This window comes from Martes martes (assembly GCF_963455335.1).
Source record: "Martes martes genome assembly, chromosome: 17".
Classification (NCBI taxonomy): domain Eukaryota; kingdom Metazoa; phylum Chordata; class Mammalia; order Carnivora; family Mustelidae; genus Martes; species Martes martes.
The window spans coordinates 10,051,351-10,067,308 of NC_137905.1; the positions used below are offsets into that span (position 1 = coordinate 10,051,351).

General features: G+C 47.6%; 1 protein-coding gene across 1 annotated transcript in view; it reads right to left on the bottom strand.

The window, feature by feature from the left end:
* The window catches only part of VAT1L (vesicle amine transport 1 like), a 137,738-nt gene that overhangs the window by 80,088 nt on the left and 41,692 nt on the right, over nt 1-15,958 (bottom strand). The gene's annotated exons all lie outside the window — the stretch shown is intronic.

Genomic DNA, 15,958 nt, shown 5'->3' on the forward strand with positions numbered 1-15,958 from the left:
TACTCCATAGGATCTTGGGGAGATGTCTTAGCCGGGATCCCCCAGAAGCAGACCCTGTGGCAGGGATTTGAGAGTCAGTACTTGATCTGGAGTATGATCACAGGAAACACCGGGGTATCGAGACAGAAATAGAAGGCAGCCAGTAAAGGGTGTGCTATCGAGTCAGCACCCACCCTGGGTAAATGGAACTCAGTCCCTCTGAGGCATTCCCTGAGCAGGTATAGAATATACCTCGGAGTTATCCCCAAACACAAGGTGAGCAGGCTGGTCTATTTATTCCCGAAATTTCCATCTGCCGTCAGTCAGGAGTTGCTCCTGCAGCAGTAACTCCCAGGTACGTCTGGCTTGTTCTCACGAACCAAGCACGCTCCCACAGCTAGACAGAAGCCGGAAGCACGCAACCTGCAGCAGTGTCGCGTGCAGAGAAGCTACGGTGACAGCATCCAATCCGGGGCACGTTAAACAAGACCATGCATAACACAGGCCAAACGCTGGCCCAAAACACGACACTTAAGATAAGTTACTCAATAAATCTTAATCCTCTGGTCCCTTTCGTGGCTGAGACATTCAGGCATACAAAGAAAAGGCAAATGCATAAGGTTTAAATGTTGAATGGTCTAAGAGAAATCACAGACATCATCAGGAGTGGGTGATTTTTCCACATCCTTTTTCAGTATGGCCAGAAATGTAAGTCATTGGACAAAATACGATGATCATGTGAGTCCAGAAACCTTCCAGCAAAAATCCAGTTTGCTGCTAATGAAGGTGCGTTCTAAAACCAAGTTTTCTTTCCAGTCTTCCATCTCCCATCTTAAGGAGGCAGGGATTATTCTACCAAAGGCACCTGGGATATTAACTTCTGCCTATCACTTCATGATGTGTCTTCATGTTGGTGGACTAAATCAGGTTGGCAGGTCTATTTTTGGAAATGTTATTCTTCCTAACGCTGGCAATGAACGGCAACATTGACTGAATCCTAAAATGTCAGACTTAGAAGATCATCAATTACCCCCTCCCCATCATTGTTCCACACATGAGAGAAAGGTGACTTAGAAAGGTTAAGTGGACCCAATTCTTCAGAGGCAGATCGCGATTCGAAGCAAGGTCTCCTAACTTCTGGTTCTTGCCATTTTCTGTAATGCCATGCTGTCTACTTATTTTGACATTTTAAGCTAAGCAGACTTTGAAGCTGCTGCCTAAAATAGACATGTTACTGACTTGGGGGGGTCAGCATTTCAGAACATGGGCATGAACTTAAGACTCCAATCAGGCTATCATTCTCCCTTCTAAGAATACCTTTGACATTTGGTTAATTTTTTTTTTTATCACTTGATTTTAGAGAACAAAGAGGGGACTATCCTTCTTGGTGAGTGGAAATATCAGCATTCCATGTTGCAGTCCTCTAAAATTCAGCAGGGCTGAGCTAACTGCATCTGTGCTGGGATGGGAGATTAGAACTAGTTCCAGGATCTGTGTGGTCCTCCCAGCCCACTGTCTGTAGGCCACCATGACATTTATCCACTTAACTACTTTTTCAAATTCCTATTATGTACTGGTCACACTATGCTACGGATGGATGCAGGAGGACCAGAAATGAGTGACACGCCTCACTGTCTATTCTCTGGTCCCAAGTCCCCACCGAGACTTAGATTTGTGTATTGAACCACCACTTGGTGCCGGTCTCCACCTAGCTGTCCAAAAACAACACATCACAGTCAACTCATCTAAAACATAACTCAGCTCTCTCCAAATGAGTTTACTCCTATTGCTTTGCTGGGGCTGTTGTAACAAAATACCACAGACTGGGGGCTTAAACAACAGAAAATTTTCACCATTCCGTAGGCTAGAAGTCCAAAATCAAGGTGTTGGCAGGGTCGCTTCCTTCCAATGGCTGTGAGGGAGGGGTCTGGTCCAGGCCTCTCTCCTTGGTTTATAAATGGTTGTCTTCTCCCTAGGCCTTTTCACACGGTCCTCCCTCTACCACCACTGATTGACATTCACCATGATCCCAGTGTGGTGCGACCCTCATTCCATGGTGTCCAACCTATGTCCAAATTTCCCCTTCTTACAAGGACACCAGTCACAGCGGATTAGGACCTACTCTCATTTCAAACTTGACTACCTCTATAAAGTCCCTACCACCAGATGAAGGCACCTTCTGCAATACTGGGGGTTAGGACTTCAACATATGGTTTCAGAGGGGCGTGATTCAACCCACAACATTCCTCTTTCTGCATCTCCTGCCTCAGTGGATGAAACTGTACCATTTACGTATCACTAGGCTAAAGTCGGGAAGCCGGGGTCACCTGACTCTTCTTCCTCTTCAACCCCACATCCAGTTAGTGCATTGTTTCTGCTCACATCTCTGTGACTATCACTTGTTCGTCTGGGTTGTCGAACTTCCTTGCCTGGACGATGGCGACACACTTCTGGACACCTGGCTGTTTCCTTGTGTCCTTGGCACTGTGGGCAGAGTGATTTTTCTCAAACACAACACTGAGCATCTCACTATTTGTCTCAAAACTTCCCAGGGCCTGCCATGGCTTGCAGAGTGAAAAGCACACCCTTAAGTTTATCCCAGGCTGGGGCTCTGGGATCTGCCCCCCTCTGCCTCGGAACATGCTAGAACATGCTGTCCCTCCACTTTTCCAGCACCCGCTCCCTAACAGAACAAGGCACTGGATCCACCATGGATTGAAATTCACCACGATCCCTCATTCCGTGGTGTTCTCAGAACAAAACTTTCACCTGACTTTGCTGAGGAGGAGACTGAGGCTTATGGGGTTTACACACCTGCTCCAAAGCCACTAGGGTAAGACGGCAGACCTTGAGCTGCTGTAATCGCCAGCTGAGCAAGCTCGAGGAACCTGTTGGTTCTTCTGGTCATGCATCTCGATATGCAGAGTGTAAGCTTCTCTGTGCCCTAAGGTTTCCGTGGGCCTGTTTGACATAACGCATCCAAGGGCTTAGCCTCACAACAGTGAACGCTCCGTACTTGCTATCACTGTCCTAGGAATACCATTATTATTTTTCTTGCTTTTATGTCAGCAGTACCAGACAGTATGTCAGCAAATCTACCCTCCTGATCTCCTGAACGTATCACACTATTTTAATTTAACATGGACACTAGGTCCTCACACGCTGTCCCCTACCTGTCACGCCTGTCCTTCCGCGTCCGTCTTCAGAGCACGACCACTCCCCCTTAGGCAACTCCTCTTTCAGAAATCCTTCCCAGGCAGGGTCACTTGCCTCTTTTTGTGCCACCATAGGCTTGTGGTTCCTTCCTCCAGGACATCGGCCACCATGGCCTTCTGGAAGGGGACTGCTGAGCGACCCATCTGTGAGCCCCGTGAGGCCAGGGACCATGCCATATCTGGCTCTGTACCTCAGTGCCCAGGGCAGAGCCTGACATATGACAGGTGTTTGGTAACGCTTGTCCAATGGATGCATGAGAAACTACAGGAATGTGATGTAACGGGGGAGCCCCCCTCACTTCACAGATTGCCATTCCTTTAGCCTTGCACGTAGGTGTAAAACACAGGTTCGATTAATGTATAGCATCTGACCTGAGCAGAACTTCACCATTTCCATTTTTAAGGAAAAGATAGGTGTGGTAGGACAATGAGACCATATAAGTAACTGGGTTACTTATGTATTTATCAGTTATGTAACATAATACATGAGTATTTTATGTAATATAAAACACAGAAATAAATACGTAATATCATGTATAATTAGAATAATATAAAATGAGTATTATGTGTATATATGTATAATCAGTATTATATGCATACATATATAATATCTATTATAATCTACTTGTAATATATAATTAGTATAATAGTACATCATCACATACAATATATAATTAGCATAACGTGCAAGTATTATATATAATATTATATCATAATTTGTATTATTATATAAATCATCCTGGGGAGAAAAGCAAGTTCAGTGGACATCTGTTTGTAGCACCCCCCCGCTTTGAGCTCTCTGTTAACGCACTAAGGCAACAAGAGGCCCTTGCAAGATCCTCGGTGATCTAAAGTAAATAATACTCAGCATTCTGTAGGGAAGCAGGATGTGTGCCTTCCCTCACATTTACAGAAAATCTGTACTCTCCCTTCTCCAACTCCCAAGGTGAGTGCTGGATCAGCATCTAATTTATCCTTGTTTCTCCCGCGTGCCTAGAAAATAGCATGGACTCGATAAACATTTGTGGAAGACGGAATGAATTTTCAATAAAAAGGATTTTGCAATTTACCTACAGACCCAGAACATAAAATGAACAAGACAATCCATTCTCCCAGCAACAGCAGCAAATGGAGCTTTGCACATACTTGTTTTTAATTGATTTTCCTGTCCCTCTTTAGAATGGAAGAATTCTGCAGCGAGCGTTTGCCTTCCTTGCCTGTGGCTGGCAAGTACAGCAGCTGTGGTTCCCTTTGCCTCACTGTATGCCAGGTACTGTGCTTAAGGGCTCCATTCAATCCCCAAACAACGTTGAGAGTAAATGCTTTTATTTCCTGTTTATACCTGAACATAGGGATTCAGACGGTTAAAGGAACTTGTCCAGGGTAATCTGGCTTGTAAGTGATAAGGCCAGGGGGTCAAACTCAGGTCTCCCCTGACTCCAGAGCCACTCTGCCATTAGTCTTCTTATCTGTCCAGCTAAGCACTCGAGTTGCAGACATGGAACTGAAGACTTAGAGAACCCTGGGTCCTTGGCATCAATCTGGAAGGCTTCTCTGAGCCCCTCTTAAAATAGCCCTGTCTCAGGTTCATATGGGTTAACAGATTTCAGCCAGCTCAGTCATAATTCCAGGGCCGCCAGGGTCTCCCAAGTAGTGCGCAACAATGAGAAATCCAAGGACAGTATTTACAAGGGAGTGGTTTGGGGTCACTGGAATCCGACCCTTATCAACAGACTAGTGGTTCAGAGTGAGATCCTGTTCCAGAAAAGCCGGGCACAGCAGACAAATGATTGGAGGAGCAAATGCATCTACAGAAAAGGCTTAGTATACTGCGTGGTACATACAAAGTACTCAATAAAGGGCAGGTTTTTGCTTTCATTGCTCTGGGATTAGGACTGAACTTGGTAGAAATTCTGGGTTCCCCTTCAATGGGAATGTAGGATCGTTGATCCTGTCAGTGCCCTGAGATTTAGAAATCAGCATCACAGACTCAACTAAGAAGACACGAGGAATGGATGGCTTTCTCTATAACACAAATGACATCTCCCTTCTCAGATTTATTTCTCATCATATACACAAAGTCTAGCTTTGGCCATTAGGAAAAATGCTCAGTCTTTGCTAAGTGTCACCCCTTTCTCACCACAGGACCTTTGCATAGAACCTTTTCCCTGTCTTTTCTCCTGGCTGGTGTCTAGTCATCCCTTGAATCTTGGTCCCTCTGTTACTTCATGGAGTCATTCATTCCATCATTGGGGCTAGTTAGTAAGTGCCTTTAATAGATTAGACATTGTGAGGGGTGCTGGAAAGATAATGGTTAGCAAGTTATATATGGTCCTGTCATCCTGGAGCTTGCATTCTTTTTTTTTTTTTTAAAGATTTTATTTATTTATTTGACAGAGATCACAAGTAGGCAGAGAGGCAGGTTGGGGTGGGGGGAAGCAGGCTCCCTGCCGAGCAGGATATGGGGCTCGATCCCAGGACCTTGGGATCATGACCTGAGCCGAAGGCAGAGGCTTTAACCCACTGAGCCACCCAGGCACCCTGGAGCTTGCATTCTTGTAAATGGTTCAGTCTCAAAGACTGAACCACTGGTATAAGACCACATTCGTACACTACATTTCCCAAATGTACAGAAAACAAGAGGCATGTGCTAAAATGGACATGTGGGGGAAAAAATAGATGAAATGAAAACTAGACTTGGTCTCTATGTCCTCTCCAGTCCTAAGATTTCTAGCGCACACTGACCGCTTCTTCAGCTGCTAAAGAAAATCTTTTTGAAGAAGCCTCTCAAAAAAGAATGCAAGTTTGCTCATTACCCTAAGTCTGGTGAAAAAAATGGAACTTGTGATTGCTAACTTGACCATTTCTGAGATCATTCAAAAATAAGATTATGTTTATCTCTTCCAAAAGTTGTCTTCCCTTTTAAACAGCTTATTTGTGCAGAGTCAAAGAAGGGAAAAGAATGAGCAAAGTGAGCTTGTGGAAGACCGGTAGGATTCCTCAGGTAAATGGCGAGGAAAGATTGTTTTCTTCCAAAGAATTGTCAGTTTCTCTTTTCATCTTCGTCGACGCATAGCGGCACTTAGACTGAGAACACTAACTGAACATTTTTACACAATCTTGTACATTGCACACCGGAGCTGAGCTTTTGCTTTTCTCATGACAACATAGATTCCCACACTGGGTCTTAGAGACAGGTTCAGAACCATTATTTCGGATCAGTGCTGTCATTCGCTGTTCAACAATTCAGTCGACTCAATTGTTATAAGGGGAGGAAATTCAAATCCCACTGTGGGGGCTGATCCATGTGACTCGCCATCAAAGGCAGCAAAGAATATGCTATGTTCTCACCAAGTGCACTCTAAGAATCAGGTTTCTTTTTCTTTATCTTGTTTGCACTGCAAACCTGTTGTTCGGCCCACGACACTCCCTTTCACATACATGTGCAGAGAATTGCGACGGCAAGGAGCCCCAGCAGCCCCTCGGCTGAAGGATGTGAGAAAAGGAGGAATCAGTTGCTCGAGATAGAAGTACGGACACTTTTTTTTTTTAATCCAAAAAAGCAGTAGACACATTCCAGGGAAGACATGGTAGATAGTATCTTTATTTCCTACTTTTATTTATTATATAGATCAGTGCTTCGCAGTAAGTGGTGCCGGAACCAGGAGCACCAGCGTCCTCTGCAGGCTTGTTGGAAGGTTACACCGCCCCTCAGGGCCGCCTGGGTGGCTCAGTCCGTTAAGCATCTGCCAAGGGCTCAGGTTGTGATCTAGGGGTCTGGGATAGAGCCCTGTGTTGAGCTCCCTGCTCAGCAAGGAGTGTGTTTTTCCCTCCCACTTTGCCCCTCCTCCCACACCTGCTTGCTCTCTCTCTCTATAATAAATAAATAAAATCTTAAAAAAAAAAAAAAGTCTCCACCCCAGACCTCCAGAATCAGAAACTCTGGGGGCAGGGCCTGAGATTCTGAGTTTTCACAAGCCTTCCAGAAGATTCTGACGCACCTCACATTGAGAACCACTAATACATATCATCCTTACTGGCACCCACTCTGCTCCACATGATTGAGAGGCTGAGGCCCCCATGATGCCCAGAATATCTTAATATCAGATATTTTATTTAAAACCAAGGTGGGGCCTTATGATTAATATATATTTATAGGATTTATAATTCTATATTTATATTTATAATGTGTAGCCTTTGCTGAGGTCCAGCACTCTATAAAGTTTCCCTTCTACCAATGTGGTCAATGACGGCATCATAACAACCCCCTTTTCCTAGTCGGGATTGACATCACAGCCCGTGGGTTTGCGATGTGGGACCCTATAGATCAGGCATGACTCACACAGTCTTCTGTGAGTCAGAGGTGCAAGGAGAGAAAATAATTCGCCCCCATTAGCAGGGTCTGAAGTTCTGGACACTTGAGAAATTCAGTCCCCCCTGCTCCGCAGGGCTCAGCTCTGCCGCTGAACTTAGAGGTTTTCCAAGCCATTCACAGCTCTGCCCATCTGACTGCAAGGGTGAATATGTAGACCTTCTCCCCTGCCTGTTCTGCACTGAGCTCATTCCGGGGGCGCTCAGTTGAGACACAGTGGGGCAGAGAGGTGACGAGTGTAGGTTTATTTATTCAACCTCATCTGCACACTGTTTCCTGTATGCCAGTCAGGGTCTCTATGCTTCACAAACATAGCTCCTCGGATCTGCATCACAGCCTCCAGGAGGCTGAGGGCTGTTTCGTCCTCATTTTCTAGATGAAAGAACTGAGGCACAGAGCAGTTGTGTAAATGCCCAAAGTCACACAGCAATACCAAGACAAGAACTGAACCCACGGTGTCTGGCTCCAGGACAGTAGCGGGTCTGAAGACTGAAGAGAGAGAAGGAAGGGGAACCCTCTCTTACTGGCTTGTGACTCTTCGTCAAGCCCTGAAGGCACTTCAGACATCTCATTTTACCCTCTCAACATCATACTCCCACCATGAAGACAGGCTCAGAAATGGAGGCTCAGAAAGTACTAGCAACCGGAAATGGTGGGATTTAGACCCAGACCTCCTTGTCACTAAGCCTGAGTTCTTTGTTCTTGACCATCAGTGGATGGAATAGAAATGAGACACATGAGAGGTTGCAGAGAAACCTCAAACTCCTGGCCCCACACCCGATTCAGTCCTGGAGTGGCCGCCTGACCTGCAAGGTTCCGAGTCCTCTTACTTAAGTCGGGGAGGACAAGGTCTACTTCATAAGGCCAAGTGTGGAACGCAGGAGACAACATAAGTGATGTGACTCCCCAGGGTTGACCCAGAGCAAGTTCTCAATAAGCAAATTCTCCCCCATTGCCCTCCAAAGCCGCCTCTTCCAGGAGGCCCTCCTAGGGAATCCCCAGAAGGGGTTAATGTCTCCTGCTTTGCCCCCAAAGTCACACACATCACGACCAACCATCTTTTACTCCGTGCTGTGATGATTCTTCTCTCCCCTCCCCTCCTCGCTCACCTCCTCCTTTCCCTTCTTCCTTCACCTCTGTCTCTCTCTCTTCTTTTTGAGAAAGTATCTCTTTTTGCATCTCCCACCAGGTGTCAACTCCTTAAGGTGAGGACCGCCTCTTACTGCCCTCTCTATCTAGCACATTGAGCCCACTGCTTAGTTCTCAGTGACTGCGTGTTGAATGTAGGAAAGAGCAGTAAACAGAAGTCTGGAGAACAAATAGCAAAGGTCAGAGAAGACTCTCGGGGTCAGAGGGCGATCCAGGGCTTCGAATGGGGATGCAAGCAAGCCCTTCTTTGCTTTATCCCTCCGCTGGATGCGGACAAAGTCTACCCCACACCCATTTGGCAGTTACAACTTTTTATCAGAGATGGGGGGAAACTTACGTGCCTGCCAAGAATAAATATTTTCTTGTTTTTCTATTCAACCATACGCACAGAATGGGGAGAAAGGTAAGATGAGGGAGGGATAGAGAAAGAACGTTAGGGTCAAACGTATGGCCTTAGAAATCTATTTCTCGCAGTCACCAGAGCCTTATTCTACTTGGATCCCAGCCTTGGTTCCTTCTAGCTCAGTGTCTTGCAGATGCTGCCCTGGTTTCCCCCCCAACCCCACCCATGCCCACCTGCCAGTAGAGGCCAGCTTCTCAGAATCTGGTCACCTCTGGGGACAGGGGGATGTGTTCGTGAAGGGATTGGGCAAGAATGACTCCCATGCCAGGCACAAGCCCAGCTCCCCTCCCGATGCCTAAAGCCCCTTGGTCTCAGCATAGCGGGGTCTCCTAAGAACTCTGCATCACCGAGCACAACATGCAGCTTGGGGACTAAGGGTGGGAGAGAAGGGACTTCCACTTTTCTGAAGTTCCTCCTAGGAGGTGGTCCCATGAACACAGGGTCTGAGGTTGCTGAGCTGAGAGGTTGCGCTGGTAGCAGCTCAGCCTTCTGCTCTGATCCAGAGGGAGGCCAGTCTTGTATCCCGTCGTGTGTGTTTGAGGGTCCAACAACATGCTGCCTGTTTGTTTGAGCAATAAGGAAGGGCAGCCCCAAGACAGGGGTTGGGAGAGATGTAGAAGTAGGGCCTTAGGGAAACAGATTGTATGAGGCCCCCTCTTCCGAGCAAGACCCGAAATAGGCTGGTTCCAAAGGGAGCCCTGGACACACAGGAGCAGAAATGCTGAGTCCTGGGCCTCCTGGGTGGCTCAGTTGGTTAAGCATCTGACTCTTGATTTCGGCTCAGGTCTTGATCCCAGGGTTGTGAGATCGAGCCTTAAGTCAGGCTCCGTGCTAGGTGCAGAGCCTGCTTAAGATTCTCTTCCTTGGGGCACCTGGGTGGCTCAGTGGGTTAAAGCCTCTGCCTTCGGCTCAGGTCATGATCCCAGGGTCCTGGGATCAAGCCCCGCATTGGGCTCTCTGCTCAGTGGGGAGCCTGCTTCCTCCTCTCTCTTTGCCTGCTTCTCTGCCTACTTGTGGTCTCTGTCTGTCAAGTAAATAATAAATAAAGTCTTTAAAAAAAATAAAGATTCTCTTCCTCTCCCTCTTACCTCTTCCCTCTCTCTAAAGAAAGAAAGGAAGGAAGGAGGGGAGGGGACGGGAGGGAAGAAAGAGAAATCCTGAGTCCTAACCCTCCTGCCATTTCAGCTTGAGTTGCTCGTATTAGCAGGAAGGGCCAGAGCACAGCATCTCCAAGGGCCTCCCGGAAGGAGCTCAGCATACAGGGCGAAGAGAATAGGGACTTTAAAAACACAAATTTGGAATGTGATTAAAAGAAAAAGGCTATACATATTTAATATATACATCTTCATGAATTTAATGCAAACATCCCTTGAAACTCTCAGTAAGCAACGCCACCAACAGAAGAACAAATCCCACATGATCCCACTTAGATCAGAAATCTAAAACACTCCAGGTCACAGAAGCAGAGGGTGGGAAGGGCTGGAGGCGGCCACGGAATGGAGATGTATCAAAGGGTGCGTGGTTTCAGTTACGCAAGATGAATGAGTCCTAGCGGGGTCCTGTACCGCATAGAGCCTCTGGTTCACAAGAGTGCACCGACTACCTAAACACTTGTGAAGAGGGCAGAGCTTATGTCCTCCTTCCCTCTGTCCTCTTTGTTTGTGATAACATTTAACATAACATCTTCTGGCTCATTTCCTGTAGCATAATGTCCTCCCGATTCATCCATGGTGTCGCAAAAGGCAGGAGAGCCTTCCTATTTACGGCTGAATGATATTCTGCTGTCTGCCTATACTACATTTTGCTTACTCATTCATCTGTTGAAGGACATTTAGGTCATTTCCATGTCTTTGTTATTGTAAATACTAACTGCAGTGGATGTAGGAGTGTAGACATCTCCCTGAAGTCCTGATTTCAGTTCTTTTATTTACTTTTATTTTTTGTAAGATTTTATTTCTTCATTTGAGAGAGACAGACAGACAGAAATAGTGACAGAAAGCATGAGTGGGCAGGAGAAGGAGAAGCAGGCTCCCTGCTGAGCAGAGAGGGCTCAGTCCCAGGACCCTGGGATCATGACCTGAGCGGAAGAGACACTCACCGACTGAGCCACCCAGGCGCCCCTTGATTTCAGTTCTTTTACATCAATACTCAGAAGTGGGATTGCTGGATCATAGGGCAGTTCTATTTTTAATTTTTTCTGGAGCCTCCATAGTGCTTTCCATAATGGTTGTACCAATTTGCGTTCCTACCCACAGTGCATAAGGGTTCCTTTTCAACCACATCCTCGCCACACTTACCTTTTGTGTTGTTTTTGAGAATAGCCCTCCTAAGCAGGTGGGAGGGGGGGGGTATCTCATGTGGTTTTGGTTTGCGTTTCCCTGCTGAGTGATGATGAGCACCCTTTGAGTGAGGCAAACCTGAATCTGAAATCTTGCTGTACCACTGAGGGGCTGTGTGAGTTTGGACAGATCCTTCACCTCTCTGGGCTGCAGCGGTCTCATCCATAGAATGGAGAACGAGCTAACTATGCAGAGTGTTGGTGAGCGCAGACTAGAATGCTTAGCACAGGGCCCGGCCGACAGTCCAATTCAGGGCCGTTCTGTTCTTCCCACAGGAAAGATTGCTGTGTGCTGTGTTAGGATCTCAGGCTGTGAGTTCCTGGCTCTACAGCTTCTTCTCGGCCCCTCTGGGATTTATGACTGTCAGCTGCAGGGCAGGTAGCTGCCTTGGAAGGGTCTGATGTATGGCCACCATTCCCCACTCCCCGACCTCCTGGCAGGCACAGCTGGGAGCTCTGGCAACTGCAGTGTGGCCATCTATATTGTAAATTTTTTGAATTTTCTGTAAGTTATATGTTTTGGCATCTTAAAAAATCTTTCTGGCTTGGGGGGGGGGGCGGCACTGTCCTTCCCTAGGCTAGCCCATCTTAGAAATTTAAAAAAAGGCTCAGTTGGGAGCATGCCATCGGTATGCAAACTCATGAACCCAGAGTCAGACCTCCTCTCTCTGGTCCATATACCCCGGAGGCAATATTCCTCTGCTTGGATCATCCCAGGGCCAGATTCCAGGGAAATAGAGACTATGCCTACAGCCCAGTCCCCACTGAAATTATTCACACTAGCCTACGCTGCCCGTACTGTTCTGCCTTACTTTTCCACAGAAACCCCAATTAAGTGCATCTACTGTTGCTGTCCTCTGCCTCCTGACCACCCAGGTGTCTTTCCCATGTGGTCCTATGTGCCCCCATGTCTTTAGGACCTGTGGGTATAATAAACTTTGTTTTCCTGAGCCTCTCCTTTATCTCCTCTTGTGACCACATCTGACTGACCATCTAATAAAAGAATACAAAACAGCATCCCTCTTTTGTCCCAGGGATTGAGTGGTTTTGTGCAGTGTACAACTTGCCCAACTGCACATCGTGTCTCTACTACGCAGCCCTCATAGGGATCATAGACTCAAGTCTAGGGTCTCCCATCAGTACCACTTATGAACTAATGGAAACCACAGGTGGCTGTAGGCCAATCCCTAGTTCATAGACTCCCACATTGCCTGAGACTTGGATTCCAGCAACCATGTGACTGGAATCCTGGCCAGGGAGCCAGTCCAGCCCACCAGATGGCAAAGTCTCCTTCACAGGGCTCTAAATCATGGTGGGGCAGAACCACTTCCAGGCTGGCTGCCTTCCACACAGTGCATCTGGATAAATTTCCTGGATGATTACATTTGCATGGTGGGATGCCGGATTCACATTCCTAGCCAAATGACAATTTGTACCCGCAGTTTGGGGCTGTGGTTTTGATAAATGCATCTATTTCCACCAAAACCTTGTTAGGTAGAGTGATCAGAGAATTTCTCATCTAAATTGGGATATTCTTTGAGAGTAAAGGGGGATACTGTTATTACCTTTTCCCATCCAAGAGGTATAAACTGGAAGTGCCCCAGGCAGATCGCGTCACCCTACGTATTAGAGCGGTCCCCCTAATATTAAGTCAAGGAAAATCAAGATGGCCAGAAGGGGAGAGCAAAGATGTCGGCATCCGTGGGACTTTGATCCTTGGGTCCACCACGCATCACCTGAGGGACAGTGGCCCACTTATTCTGAACAGACAGCTTATCTTTAACACTGGGATAACACCTACCTCACAAGGTTGACATGAGTGTTAATAGACATATACAGAGAAAGCTCTGCACAGGGTCACATACCAAGCAGGGGCTTAGGAAGTATATGCTTGCGTGCCCTACTCCCAGCTTTGCCCATCGACTACATTGCCTGTGCCCCAACTGCAAAGATCTGGGGAGACGGGGTGCCTCAGCACCGGGCAGAAAGGAAGCATCTTCACTCAGATGTCGGTCTCCACACCTCAGCGGTCTGCCTGCATGACTGCATGCATTTTCCCAAGCGTCCCTATTCATTGAAGGCACCTCATTAATCAGAGCCCTGGACAGGAAAAGGAGCCTGACGTTCTGATCCGGTCAGCAGCTTCACCGGAAAGCAACTGCCCAAACGAAATACCCAAACTCTCAAAGCACAGCTTTCCCCTACCTGCCCTCGGAGATCACAGCTCGAGACTCTTTCTGCAGCTTCAGACCCCTGGGCCGAGGTTCTGAATCTGGCATTGCAGAGCCCATCCCGGTAGCAGGTGGCATTGGATGCCTCTGGATGAGAGCACGTTTAATCTTGGGGCCTGTGGGGGTGCGAAGTGCAGAGGCCAGTGTCTAGACAGGAATCCCCACGGGGATGCTCAGCCCCATCCTGGGCTGCTTTTGGCCTCTTCAGCCTCAGCCCCGCTCCTCTAAAGAGCAGCTCACTTCCCAGAGCTTAGGAAGTTTCACATCAACAGCAAACTTTCAAAGTTCACTGACTTTCTCTGCAAACGCAACAAGTATGAAATTATTCCACACTCAATCTTGTGTATCAAGGCCTCTCTCTTGCTTACAGTGACACCACCAGGTCCAACCCTAGGGCTTCAGTGTTCTCCATTGGGACCCCACTGTCTTTGCATAACACCAGGCACATAGAAGGTGTCCATAAAAATGTGGGAACGGACGAATGCATGAGGATCTCATCCCATTTTTGCTCCTTTGGCACATCTCAGTAAGGCAGCATCCTGGTCCTTTCATGGTTTGCTTTTCACAGTCCCATCAAGTTCACGTTTATCTGTTGAAGCGTGCAGCACATAAATCAGGGCGTTGTGCCCTGTGCATACTGAATGTGTGCCGCGCACTACGCAGCAGAGTTCTGGGAATACTAGCAGCAGGCGGAAGGTTCTGGACATGCATTGCCTTTGGAATAGCCCTGACTATACTTAGCAGCCATCTGGAATTGGGCGAGTCACTCGAGCTTTTGGAACGTTAGCTTCCGCACGTGTGTGTGCCAACGGTGCCCGCCCCTTGGTGGGCCTGAGGAGTGACAGATGTGATCCCACGAAGGGCTGGGCATCCTGCCTGCTGGACCCCTCTTCCGTTTCTCCAACAAAGTCTCTGACCAGGCAGTCACACATAGTGGGACAAGGCTGGGGGGGGAGGGGTGGAGGCGGGGGGGCGGGGCATGAAGAGCATCGAAAGCCTAGATTTGGAGTTTTCATTTTCTATGGATGTTATTGGTCGGCGCCCTCCACCTACCCATGTGGGGCAGAAAGCCTGACTCCACTCCCAGTATGTACTCCCAGGATGCAACCTGATGAGAGTGAATGGCCTCCCCGGTTAGCCATTCTGTTCTCAGGCAACTGTGTGGTTCTGCTCATTTACACTGAGCTGTGGGAAGCCTCCCTGTAGATTTTGCTCCCAGGAGGCATGGCCCACTGACCAACACACTTGGGGGTCTTACAGTCTGCATTACTGCTCTGTCGATATTCCTAACATCATTCCCACATCCTGAACCCTTCCTGTGTCCAGTCCCTCCAATTCTTGTCATTGGCAAATAAAACTCCATCCAGTGGACAGGGACCTGTAGGATGGAGATCCTCTGAAATTTCATGTCATGGTGGGACCATCTCCCTCCACCTGAGCATTGGCAGTTCTAGAAAGTTCTATGTTCACAGCCTACTATCGTATAACCAAACTCAAATAGATCAAAAAGATGAGGAGAGCCCCCCAAAAGTAGGGGAAAATTCCATTGCTACTCAGTCTTGGTGTAACAACATCCCACAGTCTCTGCAAAGGCAGCGCGGTCATCCTGTGGTCTCCTGGGTTTCGCCACCCGATATTAGAACTGTTCAGTGGCTGGTCAGGCTCTCTTTACATGTCTGCATAAGACAAATTCCTTGCATGGCCCCGTAAGTGGGTATTTTTCTTTAGGCAGCTGCATCATTTAACCTTCTCGTTTTACACACAGCGAGTTGGATCACGTGATCTTACGCACCGTAGAGCTCTCTCAGGTCCACACTCTGGTGGGCAGGCAGGCTGTTTATCTTCCATTGGAGCAAAAGCATGCACATAGGCCCATTATTGCCAAGCTTCTAGTGCCTCACTGGGACTGCATGAGAGCAACCCAGTTTTGTACATCGGTTTGTACAAACCACAGGTTTGTACATCGGAAGCATGGGGGACAGAGGGAGAGGGGGATGGTTTGGCTTTTGACCCCTCCCCCACCCACAAACCCACTGCTTTTGGCCACTAAATATTTATAGGTTGCAGTTAGCAAAGAAGCTGAAGGTAAACCCCTCCCAGGTTCTGAGCTTCCTGTCTGCTTCCTCGCTCCCAAAGAGCTCTTGGCAAGCCGGAAGCTATTATTTCCCCAAGCAGAGCACAAACCCTGAACATCTTACCAAGCTCTTCTGATACACGAGAGGATGAAATGCCACATTTTGCAGTGGAAGGATCTATTCTGATTTCTACTAA